A 24,425-nucleotide genomic window follows, 5' to 3' on the forward strand; every position below is an offset into this window, starting at 1 on the left:
AGCGGCTCCGGCGCTCACCCCGGGACGGCCCGTGACGTCACGGAGGGAGGGAGGTGGCTCCTGCATATTCATGAGACGCGGACACCGGCACCGGATTCGGAGCTCCCGGCTGCGCGGCTCCGACCCCCAACTTTCCTCCGTGGTCCCCACGCTCCCGGGCACTCCTGCTCCCGTCAGGACTCGGTTCCCACAGGACCCTGGAGGGCGGCTGCGGGGAACCCTCCGCCCGGCGCCCCAGCTCCGGCTCTCCAGATAACTGCCTCTGGAGAAGATGGACTGTCCCAAAAAGTGGTCACCTGAGGCGTTGAGAGTGGTCTACGGGAGAGCAGGGGCCTTGCGCTGCCACGCCCTGAAGCAGACCCCCGCGGGGAGGGTGCTGGCGGGCTTTGCTGCGGCTCCAGCCCTTGGTCGGGTCTCTAGGAGCTTTGAGCCGCCTGGTCTGGGGAGGGCGCCAGCCACACGCTAGAGCTCCAAAGCGCAAGTGCTGCTCTGGAGTTGTCTGGCAGGGTAGACCACCCAGGACCCCTGGGCAGTGGCTGGACAACGCACTACCCTGGGAAGCAAGGGCAGTCACGCTTCTCAGAGACTGGTGGGCAAGATTAGAAAAGGTAAATCTGGGGTGCTGGTCTTATGACAGTTAAACTTCCCTGCAGTATGGTGCTCGGGCAGGAAGTCACCCCATTTATCTTGTCACTCCACATGTCTAAGACCAGGCTACCTGACATCATGCCTTGTAACACACTTGCCTGAGTACTTATTTGTCAGTTTCCCCAAGTGCAGGAGTTTTGCGTGCTTTAATGATCCCCCACCCCAGCCAGGCCAGGAAGGTTCACAAAAGCACTCAAAAAACATTAACTGCTTACTCAGAATAAGTCCTTGACCATATTTGCATATATGCATTCCCAGTGTCACACGCAATTCACGGTTCATAGAGATTACATAAGGAAATATGATTAAAAAGTACAGAAAAGAACAAAAGCTATTTATTCACTGATTCAACACATTTCCTGACCACCTAGACAGATTGTAAGACCTTGCCTTTTGGGCACTTGGGTAGGTGGTGGTAGAGGTCCAAAGACCAAGGAGTGTCTGTGCTCCTTGCCTCAAAGCCTTTACTCCCCATTTGAGAAGTGAGAGAGGGCAGTAAAAGGCAATTACAATCTTTTGTAAGCGTTATGATCCTGCACATTCTTTATGTTGCTAGATATGAGCCTATACAAATCAATTACCAAAATGTATATATCACAACACTGTCTAAACAGCATCCTATAATTAATAACTAGGTTGGGGTACTCAACAAAGCCATAAAACCCATTAACAGTCCTCATGCTGCTCAGCCTGTCTGCGCTGCCCTGGCAGCTCACCCAGAGTTGCTGCCTTTGGGGAGGCCACCTCTACTGAATTTCCAGGCATCAAGAGGTGTTTTGAGGAGCAGCAGTGAATCACGGCAGTTACAAGGAGGCTCACACTAGACAGAGCACTTGACCTGCAGCTCTCTTTTAACCTCCACAACCAACATCTGTGTATCATTCTCACATTCTCACTGTGTATCATGCACCGAGGCAATGGAGGCTCGGGGAAGTTAATTTCCTTGCCCAAGGTCAAAGAGCTAAAATACACTCAGGCCAACACCAGGATCTTGTCCTTTTCAAACATAAAATCAGGATCCAGAAAAAATGACACGAGAAGGGGCAGATGACCCAGGCAAAATCAAGGAAAGGAGCAAATAGAGGAGAAATATTATCTCATTTTCTTCCATCTATATGTCCATCCAATTATATATCTGATTTCTCTTCATTTTCTCTGATAAGTAGTCCTACCTTACTCACTTGCCTGCACCATCCCAGTTGGTTAGTCCAAAAATTTTACATGAAATTTCCAGTGCAGAACATATAAATGAGAAAGAGGGAGGAATCCAGCTAGTTGAAAGCATCCCCACTCCAGGTGGTAGATCATCAGGCAGGAGGCACCAGGGGCAGGTCAGGACCAAGAAGGATGGTATTGCTAGCCACTACCTTCTCCTCTGCTGAAAGTGGCAATAACTGCCTATTGAGGAAGGTCAAATTCACTAATGCCTCCCCCTTAATTTTTGCCTCCTTGAATCCATTCCATTTGTTGTTTTACCAACCCAACTCAGAGCTTAATTGTGTGGCTTGTTTTGACCAGTAGGACTGGAGAGTCATGTTTCCTCTTCCTTTCCTGCCACCACCATGAGCACAAGCCCAAGGTGACCTGGAAGAGGCAGAGACTACTCCAAGTAGAGTGAGTCGAGGCCATCCGAGGCTGCTCAGCACCACCTGACCCACCTGCTGGACAGACACATGAGTAAACCCATATCAGAGCTGCCCTTCTGACTCATGAGAAATAATGATGGTCGCTACATTCACTCACAATGTTTGGGGTGGTTGATTAAGAGACATTACCCCTACTTTATAAGGTCATTACAAGAAGTACGTAAAAAACATGTTTGGGAAACACTCAATAAGTTAATGGTACATAGTCAGTGTACAATAACTACAAAAATATCTCGTTCCTACCTCTACCCCCCAGATCTCTGAAATGCCTGTCATAACCATGATTTGCTTTGTTGGGGAGAAAGACACCAACAAACTGGTTTAAAAGGACAAACATGAGTAAGTTCAGTCTTGGAAACACTCAGGCCACAAGAGTTTCAAGACCCCACCTTCTGCATGGAGCACTGCTGTGCCCTCTGTTTCTGTAAGGCATTGCAGATACCAAAAAAAAAAAAAAAAAAAAAAACGGGCAAAGCCACCCAACAATAGATGCATCCCCGTTCACTAGGTGCCAGGCTTTGCCATGGGGATTTTACATTCCCTCTTATTTTTTTTTTAAACAGTGTTTTAATTTTTTTTAAACTGTTTTAATTTTTTTTTAAGATTTATTTATTTATACAAGAACCAGGGTACAGACCAGATGCACTGGAGGGTGAGAGGATTCACCACAGACGGTGCAGGGAACAGAACACACAGACTGAAATATACTGCTGAGGGTGAGACAGCAGTGGGTGAGACAGGAGAGTGGGAGCCTCGCCAGCTGGCCCGGATAGAACCGGCGCTGCAGAGGCTGCCCACAGATTCACAACGCTGCGCTCAACCTCCCGCACCACCAAGGGAGGCCCACATTCCCTCTTATTTACCTTCCAACAGCCAGTATTAGTTTCCCTATCTTATTGTAACCAGATTACTGGCTCAAAAAGTTGGAGCGACTTATCTATAGTTGAATAATTGTGAAGAATTTATGTCTGCCTGTATTCAAGGTCCATATTTCTTGAAAACATTATGATTTTGGGAGATGCACAGAGGATACATAAGCAACAAAAATAGTTTCAAATCAGAAAAGATAGCTTTGTAGATTTGAGAGTTTTTTTGTTGTTGTTATATTTACCCATCATTGCTTCTGAATAATGACCATTTAAATAGCCAATTATCATGATACAACTATAATTCAAGTCCCTGAATTTAGTGACACCACATATTTTGGTTTTGGCTCACAATTGGAGTATGTTCTTTTAAAAAACCTGATAAAAAATGATGATCAAGATGATGCAAGGCCTTGGTCATTTCAAGCCTGTGCCCAGGGCCCCACCTGGCAAGGCAATAATGAATCTCAGGCAATTTATTTGGGTCAATAGTTTTTAATAAATACATAACTCCTCTGTTCCAGAAAATAGAATCTAACAGGAACAGGCCTGACATAAACACAGCCATTCCCTCTCACTTTCACCAGGATCATTAATACCTCGCCCAATTAAGCATCAAAACACAACCCCTGAATAATTTAACTGGATAAATGAAGAAAATAAATAAATTATATCAGCTTATGGAAACTTATTTTAAAAAAGAAAATTAAACAAAGGATTTCCACATGACCTAAATTTAATCCAAGTGAAGCACCTAACTTTAAAAGGAAGGTTAGAAACTTGATCGTTAAAGCCCTGGAGTCATTTGTTGTTCCCTCCCCCATCTTGGCAGGCAAAACTGGGTCTCCATGACCCACAAGAAACTGGACAGTTTACAGAATATTCAGCACTGCTCTCAGAGATTTTGGTGCTACTGCAGACACTGCTGCTGCCAAAGGAGCTTCCTTAAGTTTAGGCATTTCTCTTTGGAAAAAAAGCAAGGCAACTTGTTTGTGACCAAACCAGTTGATGTTCCACATTGTTTGGACATGAATGTTTTATGCTTGCAAGGCAGTATGCCTGGCTAGAAACAAAGCTCTCATTGATTATAGCAAGGAATTATTTCTGTCTACTTTCCTACACTTCCTTGGGCCTTCATACCCCATGGTGTTGTTTTGTTTGTTTGTTTGTTTTAAAACAGCTATAAAATTCAATGACACTTCTCATACTGAGGTCTGGAATCTCTGACCCCTTTCCTTGAACTGGGCAGTCATATGGTTGTTTTGACCAGTAGAATTTGATTGCAGGAGTGATGCTACAGGAGTTCCCAGACTAGATCATAAAGGCAGTGCTTCACTGTCTCTCCTTGAGAACCTCTTGTTTATGCAGACCAGCTACCTGGAGGCTTCCACATTGTACGGATCCTGGGTCAGGTGAGAAGTTTACATATGAGTGCATCAACAGTCCCATTTTATCCAACATTTGGGTTATCCTAGAACCACCAGATAATTCCCTTTCCTGGCTTCTGAGTCATCTCTAGCTGATTGAATCTTCCCTCCTGAGGCCTCAAGCATCATGGTACAGTCAAGTCATTCCACTGTGTCTTCCTGACCCAGAATTCATGAATGTAATAAAATGATTATTTATGCTACTAGGTTCTGAGGGTGGCTTATAATGCATCAAGGATAAGTAGAACATATTTTTTCTCACTTTTTCCCTACAACAAATCCTGGGAAAAGCAAAGTATGTTGAAGTAAGTCATATGTAATTTTGCATTTTGGAGCTGAAATGTTGAGAGTTGTAGTGGCCAAAAAAAGAAGCCAGTAGAGCTTAATAGAAAGAGACTGACTTCTAGAATCAAACTTGTGTTCCAAACTCAGCTCTACTAACTTCTAACCATTTAGGACTTAGGAAAGCTACTTGCTGTCTTTGGACCTAAATGCCTAATCTGCAAATTAAAATTAATGTAACAAGGTTTTTAGGATTAAATGAAATGTAAATAGCAGAATCTTTTCCCACCAGATTATAGAGATGCAGTAAACAGAGCCATCGTTATGCTTGTGGAATGTGCCTAGGGAAGAAGTCTCTTCCAAGTAGTAGTAGTAACTTGGACAGCAGAGAGACAGGACTCAATCCTGGGAAGCTGTGACAGCAGGAAGAAAAGCAGAGGTCACTGGGCAACATTTGTGTTGGGATTACAGCTAGGGTGACTGAAGGCAGCTGGCTGGTTTCTCTCTAGACCATGCACCTACAGCCACCACAGAGGGTGACATATTGTCTCATTTGGCTAGAAAAACATGACTTCAGAGACAGTCAGATCTCAGATCAAATCCCAGCTCCTTCATGTACAGCGTGTGTGATGGTTAGTATTCTATGTCAACTTGACGAAGCCACGGAGTGCTCAGACATTTGATCAAACTTTATTCTGGGTGTTCCTGTGAGGGCATTTCTGGATAAGATTAACATTTGAATCAGTAGAGTGAATAAAGCACATTGTTCTCCCTAATCACTAAAGGCCTAAATAGAACAAAAAGACCACGAATTCCTGCTGTCTGACAGCCTTTGAACTGGGACATTGGCTTTTTCCTGTCTTGAAACTCTAATTGAAATATCAGCTCTTCTTGAGTCTCAAGGCTGTCATCATTGTGTCAGTTCACCCTGGTTCTTAGACCTTTTGATTCAAACTGGACTATACCATTGGTTCTCCTGGGAGATTTGTAAGCCTCCGTAATTGTATGATCAAATCCCTTATGTCTGTATCTGTGTCTATATCTCTACCTAATCTAGAGATCTGCTTAGATACATTTATAAGTATGTCTGTCTATCTGTCTATCCATCCATCCATCCATCCCATCTGAGTCCTAATCCACTGCACATCTTCTACTAACTCCTCAGCACTTGATTATCTTTAAATCTAAGAGGTTGTTCTTCACACTCAAAATGAAAGAAAAACATTTCAGTCTAACATCTAAAGCCCTATTTGACCTGCTCCTGCTTCCTTCTCAAACCACTCCCCCACCACCCGCCAGTTTCTGATTCGTTTAACATACCAAACTCTTATCCATCTTAGGGTTCAATCACTTCCTGGGATTATGCTTCCCTCTGACTTTCACATGACATTTTGGTCTCATCTTAAATGTCACCTCTACAGAGAGGAGACCCAGTTATTCTCTATAACACTGTTCTTTCAATTCTCTGCAAATATTCCTTGCTGAAATATTTTTGTGTGTGAATTTACATGCTGATTTTTTTGCTTGCCTCTTCTCATCTTCTCAATAGAAAATAGACTTCAGGAGAGGAGAAACTAATGTGCCTGGGACATGGATGCTAGATAGTTATTGAATGAATGGTTTTCCTTCTCTAAACAGCATTTTTCACTTACTCTTTTTTAATGAAAGCATATTTTTAAAGATTTATTTATTTATACAAGAACCAGATATGCAGGAGGGTGAGAGGATTCACCAGAGACAGAGTGGGGAGCAGAACAGGCAGACTGACTGAAACACACTGCTGAGGGGAGCAGTGGGTGAGACAAGAGAGGTCTGCCTCGTCATGTGGGTGTCTCCGTGGCTGGCGGGGATCGAACTGGCATTACTGAGGCTGCGAATAGCTTCATAGCACTGTGCTCAACTGCCTGTGCCACCAGGGAGGTCCAACTTACTCTTTTTTGACTATTCCACCAAAAATCATATTGCAAAACCACTTATATGTGCACTCTTCTTAGAAAAATCTAGAATGTATATTTTCATGTATCTTGAGCATCATGCTGGAAAATTATAAAAATTCTTACTGCAAGAAGGGGTTGGTGATACAGAGTAAGCAAGTATCTTGAAGGATCGGTGATGCAGTTATTGTTTCCATTTTATACATAAGGAAATGGAAGCAAAGAAGTTATATCACTGTCTTTTGGTTGCACAACCTGGGCTAGATTCTCTATACCATGTCCAGTTACATAATGAGGGTTAATAAGTATACAAATACCAATGTATAAAATGCGTGACTGAATGAGCTGACTGAACTCAGAGTCAGGAAATGCCTTCCTCAAAAAAAGCCCAGTGGAGAGCTTCTTGCAAGAGAGACATGAAGGGATAAATGACCCCTTGCTTCCTCAGTTCAAGGAAAGAAGTTAGCCAGCCGAGCCTGCTTTTCCCACTTTCATTGCCTTCTGCACTGACGGTGACACACTGGCTTGCTAGACAGCTCCAAGAAAATCATTTCACCTAAGTAATTTTAAAGTTTTATGTCTTTCAATTTCTCAGTATTTAAGAAATTTTTTCCAGGTTGGCAATAGTTATGTGTAGTGAATCATGTGTCCAAAGGGGACAGAATATATTATATCACCTTCAGACGATGTTCTACATCTGGGAATGTCAAAAAGCGGTGTCAAGTGGATGGCACATGATAAACGGCATGTATTTGCCAGTGGAAGAATTGAAGGACATTAAAAACCTGATGCCTGGTCTAAATGGCAAAGTGTGGCTCCATTTCTGCTTTAGTCCATGAGCAACTGAATATCAGAAACTGACTTCATTGTGGAAAATATAAGGCTATTTTTTGGATTTAGGGTTTGGGCTTGATCATTCTTAAACGAGACTACTAAAATCTAAACTCAATATATTTCCCTAAAATTGGTCTAAGGTTGATTTAATGTTGCAGCTACCTAGGAGAGGGGAAGGGAAGGAGAAAGAGGGATGATAGTGTTACAGGGCAGGGAGAGGGGTACCTTAGAACCCCCAAACCTGCCTGCTCTAAATAGGTTCTGCCACCCACCGCATCAACACAAAACATATAAGACTTTAATGGGAAGGAACTTTAATACAATTAGTAAACAATACAGGAAAGACAAAGAATATAGTTTCTAAATCAAGCACCCAAAGTCACCCATTCCCTTGTGGGTAAAAGTCCACCCAAATGGGATTGGTCCAGAGCAAGGCCCAAAAGCCTGACATAAGCCTAAAGGAACAGAAAAAAAAAAACAGACAAGTCTGGAGGAAAAGAGCGAAATCAAAATCAAGGTAAAAGCTGCCATTGTTAATTGCCCCATGGGTCTCTCATCCACATCTGTTTCAACCAGTCGAGGACCAAAGGCAAGTGCAGCTTCTTCACATGTCTCTCTGCTCCATGTGCCTCCTCCAGGTCTCATTTTGGCTCTTCATCCTGCTTCCTTCCTTCCTCAGGCTCTTCTCTAGCTTTTTCTCTTTCCTCTTGAGCTCCATCCTCCCTCCCTTGGGTGGGGCAAGGAACCTGGAACTTCCCTTTTCCTGGGCGTCACCCTGTTGCAGTAGGACAGGAGAAAGTAGAGGAGAGACAGTGGGAGAGAGGAAAGAGGAGAGAGATTTTCAAAGAGCAACTATGCAAGCAGTGTTTAAGGATTTTGAGGATTTATATAATACAATTCATACAATGCATATAAAACTTTGAACTATACAAACAAAGATTATAGCTTCTTATAAACTCGTCGTAGAAACTGATCAGATGCCTGTATCTTCAAAGTGTTTAAAACATGTTTATAATAAATAAATTCTTTAAATAGCTGAACTGTTATTTAGGAGTGAATGTGAAGTAAAGAAACTTTTGAGCACCCAATACTAATTTACTAACAGGACTAATTTACTCACAAAAGGAAACTCTAAAATGAAAGGATAGTGAACATTGAAACAGTTGAAACCATTAAAAAAATAACAACAGATTAAATATTTAAACAGTTAAAAAAAAAGGGACTATGGTGATAGTGCATGGGTGAATTGGTGGTGGGAATTTTACGAGAGCTACACTTGAGAGGAGAAAGCACACATTGTACAAAAAAGGAAGAATGATGTAAAATATATATAAATAACATTTTTAAAAATTAGTTAAATAAATGAGTTATTTGCGTGGCACATAAACCAAATAGCAACAAAATCCTGGGCAAAAGCAATTTGGTAATTTAGAATGGAGAGATAAGATTGGAAATATTCTAGCTTCATGTACTGTTCAAAAGAAGAATAGAGAAGTGGATTACTTCTAGATTTTGCTCAAATGTTACTGCCACATTTTTAAAGACAAATAGTTAAAGATTAGATATAGAAAAGATAACTTTCAAATAATTAAGGAAAAAGGAGAACACAAGAAAACCTGATCAACCCAGTAAATGAGAAAAAAGGAATAAATATAAGCATAAAAAGGGATTTTTTCGGAACGAATTAACTGATATGATAAATTCAAAGGAAATGTTGCTAAATATGAAAGGATTAAACTTATCTAATAATAGTAGACTCCAATTAGATATTTTTCAAATACTGCACAAAGCTGTTACAGGTGACACACCTAAAACATAAGTACGCAGAAAAACTTGAAAAGTATAGTGTATGTGTGTATTTATATCTGTTTATTAAAAATGTATAACTAAAAATAATGAGGGTCATTACATAAAGATAAAATGTTCAGTTTGCCAGGAAGATAAAATAATTCTAATCTGCCATGCACTTGGTAACATTATCTCAGACTATATAAAGGAAAAAGTTTTAGAATTAAAAGGGAATTCATAATATCACAACCATAATAAAAGATGTATTTCACTTAGTAACTTATAAGTCAAACCATTAACATTTAGTAAGAATAGAGAAAATTTGAACAACACAATTAGCAATTCTGCTTTAAAGAACAAATTTAAACCCAGAAATCAACAATTAAATAATATAACTTAGGGTTGGGTTAAGTCTCAGCCCAATCACCACTATGGCCTGAATTCGATCCCCGGCCTGGGAGCTCCCCACATGGCACAGCAGACCTCTCCTGACTCGCCCGCTGCTCCCCTCAGCAGTGTATTTCAGTCAATCTGCTTGTTCTGCTTCCCACTCTGTCTCTGGTGAGTCCTCTTACCCTCGACCCACTCCCAGTATCTCTAGCCCACAGCCCAGTTCTTCTACAAAAAAATAAAGAAAGAATACAACTTAATTTTCAAGCATAAATTGGATTTTTACCATAAGTATCAACTGGCACTAAGGAAACTGTATTCATAGACAATATTTTTATCATTATTATACTAAAATATAATTACTAACCAAAAATGTTTTTAAATTCTCTCATATTTGGAAGTGGAGGGGAAAACTTCTAAATGGTTAATGGATCAGCAAGAAAATAAAATTAGAAACCCTTTATAACAAGGGAAATATTACACATCAATCCACAGAATGAAGCTAACATAGTATTTAGAAGGAATAGTCTTTTTTTTTTTTAAGTTTTTTTTTTTTTTAACGATTTATCTATTTATTTATACAAGCACTGGGTACAATCAGAAGCGCGGGAGAGTGAGAGAATTCACCAGAGCCAGAGCAGGGAGCAGAGCAGGCAGAAGGACCGAAGTACACTGCTGAGGGGAGCAGCGGGCGGCAGGAGAGGTCTGCGCGCCATACGGGACCCTCCTCAGGTGGCCGGGGAGCAGCCAGGGATCGAGCCAGCACTGCAAAGGCTGCGGGCAGCTTCGCAACCCAGCGCTCAACCGCTGCACCACCGGGGAGGCCCAGAAGGAATAGTCTTAATGTTCATCTTGGGAAGAAGACAGTTCAGGATTTTTCAGATGAACAGCCAACAACAATAGCACTTAGGATTTTGTGAAATTGCTGAAGCAGGAGAAAAATAGAAAAATAAAATAGCATAGAAAAACCAGACATGGGTCAACACATATGCTAACTATGAGTGAGACCATCTGGTATTTTTCTTTATCTTTCTGGCTTATTTCGCTGAGCATGATCCCTTCCAGCTCCATCCATGTTGCTGCAAATTGCATGAGTTTATCTTTTTTGAATGCTGAATAATATTCCATGGTGTATATGTACCACATCTTCTTGATCCAGTCATCTATTTTTGGGCATTTGGTTGTTTCCATAGCTTAGCTATTGTAAATAGTGCTGCTACAAACATAGACTAATTGTAATAAAGTAAAAATTAAAATCAACAAGCAACTATAAACCAGAGATCCACTGTGGGAGGTAGGGGGAGGGGAGGAGGGATTAGGGTCAAAATAAGGGGGGTGGTATTGTATGGGGAATATAAACAAAATGAAAATGCATACATTGTGCAAGAATGAAAAATGATGTAAGAATTATATAAAATAAAATAAAATGAAAAAAACACATATGCTTAGAAATCAGTGGGGGAAGGATGGACTATCAACCAGTGACAATAAAAGAGTTCTATATGGAACAAAGGCTCCACCTGAAATATGCAAAATTATATTTTTTTAAGATTTATTTATTCCTACATACAAGAGCTATGGTACAGGCCAGAGATGTGGGGGGTGAGAGGATTCACCAGAGTCAGAGTGGGGAACAGAACAGGCAGACTGAGTGAAATACACTGCTGAGGGGAGCAGCGGGCGAGACAGGGGAGGTCTGCTGCGCCATGTGGGTTGCTCCCTGGCCGGCCGGGGATTGAACTCGTGCTGCAGAGGCTTCGGACTGCTTCATAATGCAGTGCTTAACCCATTGTGCCACCAGTGAGGCCCAAAACTATAAATTTTAAAAGAAATTTTAGGAGACTGTTTTTTAAGTTAATAGGAAGGAATTGATTAAACACAAAACAAAAGGTACAAATGGTGAACAAAAGTTATGTATTTGGTATATTGAAATTAAGAACTTTGTTTATTAAAAGACACCACAAATAAAGTGAAATATAAAAAAGTGAAAACTGAAATTTTCAAGTCTTATTACCAGGAAGATTGGTATCAATATATATTAATAATTCCTACAAATAAACTAAGCAATTGATAAACTATGGGAATTTTTTAAGCTGGCAAGTCAGGGAAAAATAAATCTGAAAAGCAAATAAACACATAAAAAGATGCTTAACATCACAAGTCATTGGGGAATAGACATTCAAATGATAAAAGTTACCATGATCTGCTGTAATCTGAATGTGTCCCCCTAAATTTACCTGGTGAAATTTAAACCGTAAGGTGATGCTATTGGGACATGGGATTTTGAAAGGCTCTTCCCTCATGACTGGAATTAGTGCTCTTATAGGAGGCCCCTCAGAGACACCTCCCCCTCCTGCATACGGTGAGGCTTGGCAATTGAGGAATCACCCAGGCGATGCCAATGTAGAAGAGGCCCCCCACCTGCCCACGCTGTTACCCTAATCTTGGACATCTGACTGCCAGAACTGTGAGAAATGAACTTCTGTTGTGTATAAGCTATCCACACTGTGGGGGTTTGCTCTGGTAGTCTAAACGGACTAAAACAGATACCATTCCACATTTACCAAATTAGAAAAGTTTTGTTAGTCGGCTGAGAGCATATGTTGGTGAGAATGAACAACGGGGATATCCTTACACCGATAGCAGGACATAATTGGTACAAGCACTTTAGAAAGCATTAGGTAGAATCTACTAAAACTGAATATGTACATATCCTATACAACCCAAAAGCGTTTGTTTCATGAACTACTGTATTGAAATACCACAAACTGGCTGACTAGAAGCAACACAAATGTATTCTCTCACAATTCTAGAAGTCAGAGTTCCAAAACTAAGGTATCAGCTCTGCCTTTCTCTCTCTGAAGCCCCTAGGGGAAGAGCCTTCTTGCCTCTTCCAGTTTGGGGGAACCCTGAGAGTTCCTGATTGTGGTAGTAAACACTCTTCACGCGGCTTTCTCCCTGTGTCTCTGTTTTCACATGGCCATCTGCTTGTAAAGACACCAGTTGGATTAGGAGCCCCTGAATGCCAGTATGACCTCAGGTCAACTGAGCTACTTATATCTTCAAGGACTCTATTTCCAAATAAGGTGACATCCAGGATACGAAGAGTTAGGGGATCTTTTGGAGGAAATATAGTTCTACCTACCTATAACACCTATATGTAACTATTACAGATTTTTGAAAACATTTTTAAAAGACATGTTTATTAGGAAAAGGAGAAAAAGAGAGAGACCTGCATAGTCACAGACAGGCAGAGGGCTACTAGTCATATATTTTTTAAACGATACACAGACAGGGCCCCCCTTGGTGGCGCAGGTGGTTGAGCGCAGCGCTGTGAAGCTGCCCGCAGCCTCTGCAGCGCTGGTTTGATTCCGGCCGGCCTGCAAGGGTCCCACATGACCGGTCGGACCTCTCCTGTCATACCCGCTGCTCCCCTCAGCAGTGTATTTCGTCAGTCTGCCTGTTCTGTTCCCTGCCCTGTCTCTGGTGAATCCTCTCACCCTCCTGCACATCGGGTCTGTACCCCTGTTCTTGTATAAAGTGAATAAATAAATCTTTTAAAAAAAAGATACACATACATATGAGAATGAGTATGTAAACATTCACTGCAACAGCATTGTTCATACTTGTGAAAATAGAGAAATGTAAATATCTTTCAAAAGAAAATATATTCAGGGCCTCCCCGGTGGTGCAGCGGTAGAGCCCTGGGTTGCGAAGCTGCCCGCGGCCTCTGCGGCGCTAGTTCGATCCCCGGCTGCTCCCCGGCCACCGGAGAAGGGTCCCGCATGGCGCGCAGACCTCTCCTGCCGCCCGCTGCTCCCCTCAGCAGTGTACTTCGGTCCTTCTGCCTGCTCTGCTCCCTGCTCTGGCTCTGGTGAATTCTCTCACCCTCCTGCGCTTCTGACTGTACCCAGTGCATGTATAAACAAAACAAACAAACAAATAAATAAATAAATAAATAAAAAACATGCCTCTATTTAAAAAAAAAAAGAAAATATATTCATCCATGTGATATATTTATGTGATGGACTATTGTATAGTAGTTGTATTAAGTAAAACTCATATCCAAAAGGGAAACCAAAATGCTTGATAACTAGCATAAAATACAAATCAGAAGATTCCATTTTCAACAATATGATAGATTAGATATTAAAATAATGGGCAGGGCCTCCCCGGTGGCGCAGCGGTTGAGCGCTGGGTTGCGAAGCTGCCCGCGGCCTCTGCGGCGCCGGTTCGATCCCCGGCTGCTCCCCGGCCACCAGAGGAGGGTCCCACATGGCGCGCAGACCTCTCCTGCCGCCCGCTGCTCCCCTCAGCAGTGTACTTCGGTCCTTCTGCCTGCTCTGCTTCCTGATCTGGCTCTGGTGAATTCTCTCACCCTCCCGTGCTTCTGACTGTACCCAGTGCATGTATAAACAAAACAAACAAACAAATAAAGAAAGAAAGAAATAAAACATGCCTCTATTAAAAAAAAAAAATCTTTAAAAAAAAAAAATAAAAAAAAATAAAATAATGGGCAAAACAGAAAAGTTCTGAATACGTGGCTGAGCTGATATAAAACTGAGGATTCTGCAAAATAGAAAATGAAGTGAAACCTGAAAACCTGGGTAGTGTGTGAGCACCAAAGCTGCCTTGTCCTGTATGATCTTGCCATCCCTGTAAACGTGGAGTTTCACCTTTAATGTTTGCCTGGCATGTGATGATCAGAGCCTAAAGTCTGTGTTACACTTAAAGAGGTTATACCTTTACTAGGAGAAGAAAATGGGAAATGAAACTAGCCATAAAAAGGGACAACAAGAATATTTGTCTGTCTAAATCCTAGTCCTGGGTAAATTAAAAACAAAAAAATTCCCTGAGCTTTCATACTCACAAACCAGCTCTTTCCCAGGTTTGTGATTTAAAAAAAAAAAAAAAAGGTCACATACACTAATGCTGTTCATGAATTCCAACAAAATTTCAAAGAGAAAATTATAAAAAAAAAATGCCCCAAGATGGTAGCACCTATAGGTGGCAGAAACAAATGTATACACTGAGGAGGAAAACTTCACATTGATCTCACAGAATTACCCCGAGAAAATTTGGAGTCCAACAAACAGCACAAATTCAAAAACAACATATATAAATATGGTTACAAAACTGGAGAAACAGACCAAAAAATGTAGTATATTGGTATTTAGAATATGTTTGTTTAGTATATCTAAAGAATTAAAATAATAGCTTGAAAATATCAACAGAATGGAAGAAACAATTAATGAATAACCATGTACATTTTGAAAAGAACAAAATTCAAATTTAGAAACAAAAATATGAAATTATTGAAATAAAAAACAAATGAACCAATTAATCAACAAAGTCTATGTATCTGAAGAGAGAAATTTGGAATTGCAAGATAGACCCAAATGATGACTCAACATTTAGGCCACAGAGATTATGCAATTAAAAATTGTCAAAGAAAGGTCAAAAGACAAAAAAGCTAAAGAGAGAATTTAATATAGTTTGGATTCTGGAAGAAAACAACAAAGAAAAGATGATAAAATAGATAATTTCTAAGAATATCTTATAATTATTGAGTCACCAATTCTTAAGTACAGAAATTCTAATAAATTCATAAAAGACTAAAAGATTATTTTAAAAAGCCACAGCAAAATAATCAAAGTGAAACCTGAGAATTCTAAGGACAGAGAAAATCTTAAAAGCACCTACAGAGAGATCACCTACAAAGAACAATTTGCTACTGACTTTTCTGTAGCAACATTGGAAACCAGAACACAAAATGCTGGAAGAAAAGAACTGTCAAGCTGTAGTTCTATCCCTAGCAAAATGGTCTTTAAAAACATAAACGAGGGGCCTCCCTAGTGGCACAGGTGGTTGAGCACTGCATTGTGAGGCTGTCCGCAGCCTCTGCAGCACTGATTTGATCCTGTCTGGCCAGCAAGAATCCCACATTGTGTGGCAGACCTCCCCTGTCTCGCCTGCTGCTCCCCTCAGCAGTGTATTTCATCAGTCTGCCTGTCTGTTCCCAGCTCTGTTTCTGGTGAATCCTCTCACCCTCTCGCACATCTGGCCTGTACCCTTGTTCTTGTATAAATGAATGAAACTTTTTTTTTCTTTATATATATATATATATATATATATATATGTCTTACACCATTTTTCATTCTTGCATAATGTATGCATTTTCATCTTGGTTATATTCCCCATATAATTGCACCCCCCTTTTTTTCACCCCAAGCCCTCCTCTCCTCACATCCCCCAAGTGAGTCTCTGATTTATAGTTGCTTGTTGATTTTGATTTTTTCTTTATCATAATTATTCTTTTTCCTGGTCCCTTATTTAGGTTTTCTAAACTCCTGCTATGAATGAGACCATCCAGTATTTTTCTTTTTCTTTCTGGCTTATTTTGCTGAGTGTGACCCCTTCCAGCTCCATCCATGTTGCTGCAAATTGCATGAGTTTTTACCCAAATGACACAGAAACATTAATTCAAAAGGGCACCTGCACCCCTATGTTTATAGCAGCATTATTTACAATAGCTAAGCTTTGGAAACAACCCAAATGCCCAAAAATAGATGACTGGATCAAGATGATGTGATACATATACACAATGGAATATTACTCAGCAATCAAAAAAAATGAATGAATCTTTAAAAAAAAAAAAGAAAAGAAAAAACATAAATGAAATAAAGCCACTTTCAGACCAAAGAAAAAGAGCTCATCATGAAAATTACTCCCATTTACAGAAATTATAAAGGAATGGGGAAATAACCCCAGATAGAAATTCTGAGTTGCAAGAGGAAATAGTATATGGTAGGAATAATAATTCCTCCAAAGATGTCCGCATCCTATTCCTTGTGACTATGTTATCTTACATGGCAAAGAAGAATTAATGTAAAAGATGAAGTTAAAGTTGCCTACCAGATGATCTTAAAAATAGAGAGACTGGGCCTCCCCTGGTGGTGCAGCGGTTGAGTGCTGGGCTGTGAAGCTGGCCGCAGCCTCTGCAGCACCAGTTCCATCCCTGCCCGCTGGTGAGGGTCCCACATGGTGCGACAGATCTCTCCTGCCTTGCTGGCTGCTGCCTACAGCAGTGTATTTTGTCAGTCTGCCTGTTCTGTTCTCCGCTCTGGCTCTAGTGAATTCTCTCACCCTCCCTTGCTTCTGACTGTACCCAGTGCTTGTATAAATAAATAAATAAATAAATAAATCTTTTAAAAAAATAGGGAGACTGTTCTGGATTATCTAGGTGGGTCCCATGTAATTACAATGCCCTTAAATTTAAGAGAAGGAGTCAGAAAGATGGCACCATGAGAGACTTGGTCCAGTATCCTGTCCTTAAAGATGAAGGAAGAAAATCATAGTCAAGGGGTATGGGTACTTTTCAAAAGCAGAAAAAGGTAAGGAAACAGAATTTTCCCAGAGCTTTCAGAAGAGTATAGTTCTGCCAACACCTTGAATAGGGCCCCAGTGAGACCTATTTTGGATTTCTAGACTGCAAATCTTTAAGGTCATACATTTGTGCTGTTTCAAATCACTGAGTTAGTGGCAATTTACTATATCAGCAATAGGAAAAAAATAAAACAGGAGCAAAGAGATTGATAAATATGTTTAAATATAAACAAATACTCACAATGTAAAATAACAACAGCAATGTTCATTTTGAAGGCAATAAGCTAGAATTGAAATCTTGGACAATAGTAGCTTATGTGTTGTAAAGAGTATACTCATCGGGGTCCTATCAGGCAATAGAAAAACAGGGAGACTGTTCTGGATTATCTAGCACAGACTGTTTAATATAAAGGATTCTTAATAGGTAATTGGAGAAATGAAAGAGAATTATAAAGAATACAAGAGCAGCAGATATAGGAAATGACCACAAGACCTTGGGTAGGTCAGCCCACCTAGGCAGAGTGCACACCTCCCCAAGGACTGAAGTTCAGATTTCACTGTTGTTAAAAGCAAAACAGTCAAGGGACAGCAGAGAAGTTACTGAGGTGTAGCACCTGGGGGACTGCTGGAATCTGCCCTCTGGGGTGCCACTAGACTCCACAATCAGGTAGACACCAAGTCTCAGAATTTGGGAGGTGCTGGAGGAAGGCTCTGGGTGCTGCTGAAACCCAGAAGTGGAATGCACTTCCACATGCAGGCTGAGTCGGCATGGTTGCAAGCCAGTGTGTAGGACAAAGGTCAGGCAGAGGGGTCACTAGAAATAGTCATAATTTAAGCGTGTATGCCAAAATAGCAGAGCAACACTGAAAGAGTAAACATAGCAGACACAACCGCCAAACAAGTATACAGAAATAAAATGTGAAGATAAACAACATTAGCAGCCACCACTAACTCAATCCCAAGATGACATGGAAAGAGTAGAGGAGAACAGAAACAAAATAGTGGGACAAATAGAAAGTACATAATTAGCAGGTGAAGGTAAATACAAACTTTTAAAAGTGTGAATGGAATAACTTCAGTTAAAAGACAAAATTGTCTGATCTTTGTCAGAGAAAAATCCCCTACTGTATGTTGATTTCAAAAGTGTACTATGTAAAACATAAGTAAGATGAAATTCTAAGAATGTGTAAAGAAACTTGAATCTGGCTTACACCCCAAGCTCTTGTATACAGAAATAAATAAATCTTTTTAAAAAAAGATAATAAGGGAATGTCATAAATAATTTATGCTGACAATTTTCAAAACTCTGATGAAATAAATAAATTCCTAAAAAACAGCTACGTTTATATGCTCCAAAACAGACTTAAAGGAAAAAAGGTTCAAAACATTAATATCAAATGTTCAATTCATAAGGAATAAAATAATTCTAAACCTCCAGTTTCTTAATAACAGCCTTGAAATACATAAAGCAAAATGTTGAAAGAACTAAAGGAAAAGTAAAAATAGTCATATTCATAGTAAGGAACTTTAACAGACTTTTAAAAAATAACTGTCAGAGAAGAAATAAGGAAAGATATAAATAACTTAATTATTACTATGAATAAAAAGGAAATGATAGCACACGCACCCAACAATTAGAGAATATGTATGCTTTTCAAATACACAGGAATTATTTATATTAGTGAAAATAGTCAGTCTTTATTCAGTTTCATCATATTCTTTGTTCACAACGCAATTAAGTTAGAATACAAAAACAAAAATATGAGAAGACAAATGGGTTTAAATTTTCATGTTTATTAACCTAAAGAAAAACATCAAAGCATTCACAATAAATCAAAGAAGAAAAGTGCACTAGAATTACAAAACTGAACAAAAGAATGAACTATCAATGCTTTCACATAGTGAAATCAGTGCTCAGAGGGAAATTGTAACTTACTGCTTGCATTAGGAAAAAAAATTCACATTTAATGAGCTAAGCATTTGATATAAGTTAATAAAAGGACATTAAATAATCTCAAAACAAGTGAAATTAAAATAAATACAAAAGGAGAAAATAATGAAATAGAAAACAAATGATAAAAAATAATAAAACGAAATTTGGTGCCTTGGAAATATTATTCAGATAGGCAAAACTCTGGCATGATTAATGCAAGAAAAAAAACAGAAAATACACTTAATATTAAAGATGAAAATGATGACAAATGTACATGTGCTACAGATGTTATAAAGATAAAAAGAGGGGCCTCCCTGGTGGCCCAGAGGTTAAAGACAGCCCTATCAAGCTATCACCAACCACTGCAACATGAGTTCCATCCCCAGCCAGTCAGGAGCAACACACATGGCACAGCAGACCTCTCCTGCCCAGCCTGATGCTCCCATCAGCAGTGTATTTCAGTAGATCTGCCTGTTCTGCTTCCCACTTTCTCTGGTGAATCCTCTCATGCCATCTCACCCCCAGGACCTCTGGCTTACACCCCAAGCTCTTGTATACATAAATAAATCTTTTTTTTTAAAGATAATAAGAGAATGTCATAAATAATTTATGCTGATAATTTTCAAAACTCTGAGTGAAATAAATAAATTCCTAAAAAACAAAAATCGTCTTCAAAATGTGAATGCTATAGAAGATATTTTTAATGGGCCTGGAAATTATTCCAATGTAAAGAAAGCAAAGGAGAATGGAAAGTACAACATGTGATACTTTTTGGAGTTTAGGTCAATAATTTTTTAAACTTACAAACAAATGATAATATTGGAGCATTAGTGGAAAAATGACTATTGATTGAAAATCAGATACTAGCTGTTTATCTTTACCTTTGCTATTACTGCTTTTGGTGATGAATCTTTAAAGATGTTGCTGAAGTGTATGTCATGTAGTGTTTCACCTATATTTCCTTCAATGTATTTTATGGTTTCAGGTCTTATGTGTAGTTCTTTAATCCATTTTGAGTTGATTTTTGTGATGGCGTGAGGTAGTAGTCAAGCTTTATTCTTTTGCATGTAGTGACCCAGTTTTCCCAGCACAATTTATTGACCAAACTTTCTTTGCTCCATTGTATATTATTTGCTCCTTTGTCAAAGATTAGTTGACTGTAAATCTGTGGGTTTATTTCTGGATTTTCTATTTGGTTCCATTGGTCTGTGTGTCTGTAGTTGTCCAATACCATGCAGTTTTGATTATTATGGTTTTGTAGTATAGTTTGAAATCTGGGAGTGGGATGCCTCCATTCCCTTCTTTTTTTTTTTAGGAGTGCTTTGGCTATTCGGGGTTTTTGGTGGTTCCATATGAATTTCATCAATATTTGTTCTAAAGCTGTGTGGATATTCCTCAGCCTGCTAAATATGGAGCTTCCATATCATCCAGCAATTCCACTCCTAGGTATTTACCCAAAGGACACAGAATCATTAATTCAAAAGGGCACCTGCCTCCCTCTGTTTATAGGAGCACTATTTATAATAGCCAAGCTATGGAAACAACCCAACTGCCCAAAAATAGATGACTGGATCAAGAAGATGTGGTACATATACACAATGGAATATTACTCAGCAATCAAAAAAAGATAAATTCATGCAATTTGCAGCAACATGGATGGAGCTGGAGGAGATGATGCTCAGCGAAATAAGCCAGAAAGAAAAAGAAAAATACTGGATGGTCTCACTCATAGCAGGAATTTAGAAGACCTAAATAAGGGACCAGGAAAAAGACTAATTATAATAAAGTAAAAATAAAAATCAACAAGCAACTGTAAACCAGAGACACACTACGGGGGGTGGGGAGTGTGGGAGGGGGCGGCGCAGGAGGGGAGGAGGGATTAGGATCAAAACAAGGAGGGTGGGAATTGTATGGGGACTATAACCAAGATGAAAATGCATGCATTGTGCAAAAATGAAGAATGATACAAAAATATATAAAATAAAATAAATCAGATAATAGAATAATATCAATGTCAAATTATTTGAGACTGAAAGTAGGAAAATAATAATACGTCATGAAATGTTTAGAGTATTCTATCTCCAGTTAACTCTCTCTCTAAATTTATTTTGTTTAATTAACATTGCATTAAAACATTATACAAGTTTCAGGTGTGTATCATTGATGCTCATATCAACATGTTACAACTACATTAAGTTCACCCTTAAAATTCTAGTTCTACCTTCATTAAACAATTGTCCCCTTTTACCCAAATTCATGTCCTCATTCTCCTCTCCCTTCTGGTCACCATTAATTGGTTAGATAGTCTAAAAATTTATATTTGTTTTATTTAGTTCAAATCACAGGGTGTTTGTCTTTCTGCAGCTGACTTACTTCACTAAGCATACTACTTTCTAGGCCCATCCATATTGTTACAAATGGCAGGATTTCATCATTTTTTATAGTACAGCTAAGTTTTATGTTTAAAAAAAAGTGAGTGTATATGCATATAGTGCATATATGTGTTTGTGTGAGAGTGGGAAAGACATGATGAAGAGAGAGGGTTTAAGGAAGCAGGGAAGCATAAATATGACAAAATATTAACAATTAGTGAATCTATATGAAGGGTATATAAATTTTCATTGAATTTATTCCTGAAACTTTCAGAAGGTTTGCAAAGTCTCAAAATAATTTAAATACAATTGACAATATAAATATTGACATAATACCAAAGGAACACAAAAATACAGTTAACAATATTGACTCAAACAGTATATGAGGTGATTCAGTTATGTAAATCTTCTCACAAAAAATACTAAGCTAATATTTTGATAAGGTTTTAAGGAACTGATAATTCCAAACTTACAGAAAATTTCCTAAATCATAGAAAGAGAAAGAATGGTTCTTTGTGAGTTGATGTAATCTTGATGGCCAAATCTGATGAGGACAGTATAGAGAAAAGAAAACAGCAAGACAAACTCATTTGTGAACTTATATATGATATTTCCCTTCCCAGAAAAAAAATACTATCTAGCTTAACTAAGACAGTTTTAATAACTGGGGCTTATTTCAGATATGCAAGTTTCATTTAATTTTAGAATATAGAGTAATGAATGTAATTCATCACATTAACATATTTAAATAAATAAATGAAATGCTAATTTTAAAATGCAGAAAGGTATTTTTAAAATTCAATATATATTCATGATTCTTAAAAACACTCAGAAAACTATGAGCACATGGAAATTTCCTTACCCTTTTAAAGTGAATATATGTATATAATCTATATGCATATCTGTATATGTTTTATATATAAATCTATTTTATATGTTACATATTAACATACATATTACTCTATGTTAAATGTCATACCTAATGACATTTTATGAAACCTTGAAAACTTTCCTCTCTGTCACTGAGACTATGGCAAGAATCATACTCCCATCTATTTTGTGAAGTTTTACACTGGAGGTATATTGGAGGAAAGGAAACAAACAACTATTGTTTGCAGATTTTCGGACTGAATGTGCAAAGTAAAAAATCTATAGAAAATTCACTAGAATCAATAAGACCCTTTAGCAAAATTATTGAATACAAAAATAATATGCAAAAATCATTTGCCTTTTTATATTCCAGTTACAAATAATTAAATAATCATCAAGAGACAGTAAACAAATGATATAAATGACTAGCAATACCATGCTATGACATTGAAAATAGTTTTTATTTTAAAACTGCCATTTCCAAAAATGTCATATCAATTCAATGCAAGGTGTTTTTTTTAAAGTTTGTTTGTTTTTTATGGAATTTTATAAACCCATCTAAAATATATTCATAACTCTAAAGTGTCAATAATAACCAAGACACTCTTGCAGAACTAGGTGGTAAATTTGCCTCCACCTGTTATTAAGACCTGTATAATATTATAGTAATTAAAAGGTTGTATTTTCTCAGAGAGTGTTATTTGCTCACACCAAGTGAACTAGAATAGAGTATAAAGAAACATACCAAGGCATATATGGATTAAAAAATGTTGGATGAAATGAGGGTATCATGACTTTTCAATAAATTGCGTTGGGACAATTTTGATACACTTTAGGAAAAAGCAGTGAAATTTGACCCCTACCTCATTTTAATTCCAAAAGTCTAAAAAAAAACCTCCATGAAATGCAAAACCATTATAGAATATCTTCTGACCTTAGGGTAGAGGAGTCCTTTTTAACAACATATAATAAATAAATACTAAGTATGAAGGAAAGACTAACAACTGTGGTTATATTCCATTAAAAATATGTATCCAGTAACATAAAGAAAGCAAAATAGGAGCTAGAAGTGGGAAAAGTTATTTTTGATAGATACAGCCAACTGACTAAGGGACTAAGGCCTAGTATCCCAAGTATAGGTAGATTCATTAATTTATAATGAGAATTAAAACCACCAGATTGTTCCAAATAAAATATCTTCTTCTAGCAAATATTAGAGACAACACAGAGCAACAGAAAACATATGATCTTATTGATGGGGGTGGAAAATGCTATGATCCTTTGACAAACTGTTAGGCAGTAATATTTAAAATGTACATCCAGTGATCCCGGAATACCTGCCCTAGATAATGACCCTTGCACTCCTTGTACCAGAGTGTGTATTGCTGCTCAGCTTGTGATAGTTCCCAACTGGAAATAGCCCAAATGTCATTCACAGTAGAAGGGGTAAATCAATTTGACATCATTCAGTGAAATACCAGAAAACAATGAAAATGAACAAACTTCTGCTACACACTCAAAAAACATGACTAAATTCTGCAAATATAATGTCAAGCAAGAGAAGTCAAACACAATATGGTGGTGTCATTCCATTCATACAAAATTTCAAGTCCATGCAAAAGGAAATCACATTTCTTATGGTGAAACTATAGAACAAAGCACAGAAATGACGATGGCAAGTCAATTCCACAGGGCTTAACTTTGGAGCTATAAACTGCTTGAGGGAAGGGGCCAGAGTCTTTGCACCTTAATTCCCAAGCAGGTAGCACAGACCAGATACACAGCTGACATTCAAATCATTTCTATTTTAATTAGTTTATGGTATCTTCAATATAGGTTATTAGAGTTTAATTGTTAAGCACCCTGTGGTCTAACTTTGTGTTCACTCCAGGTCAAGGTCCCAGGAAAAACAATTGGAAACCAGCCCCTGTTGTTCACAACTCACTACTCCCTCCTGCCATGTTTGCTGGGAGCTCTTGGAGGCCACAGTGTATTTTAAACAATGGACATTAGGAAAAAAAAAAAAAAAAAAAGAGACCCATGCATCTC

Source organism: Talpa occidentalis, unplaced genomic scaffold, assembly GCF_014898055.3.
Source record: "Talpa occidentalis isolate TD23 unplaced genomic scaffold, MPIMG_talOcc4v2.1 talOcc4.4, whole genome shotgun sequence".
Classification (NCBI taxonomy): Eukaryota; Metazoa; Chordata; class Mammalia; order Eulipotyphla; family Talpidae; genus Talpa; species Talpa occidentalis.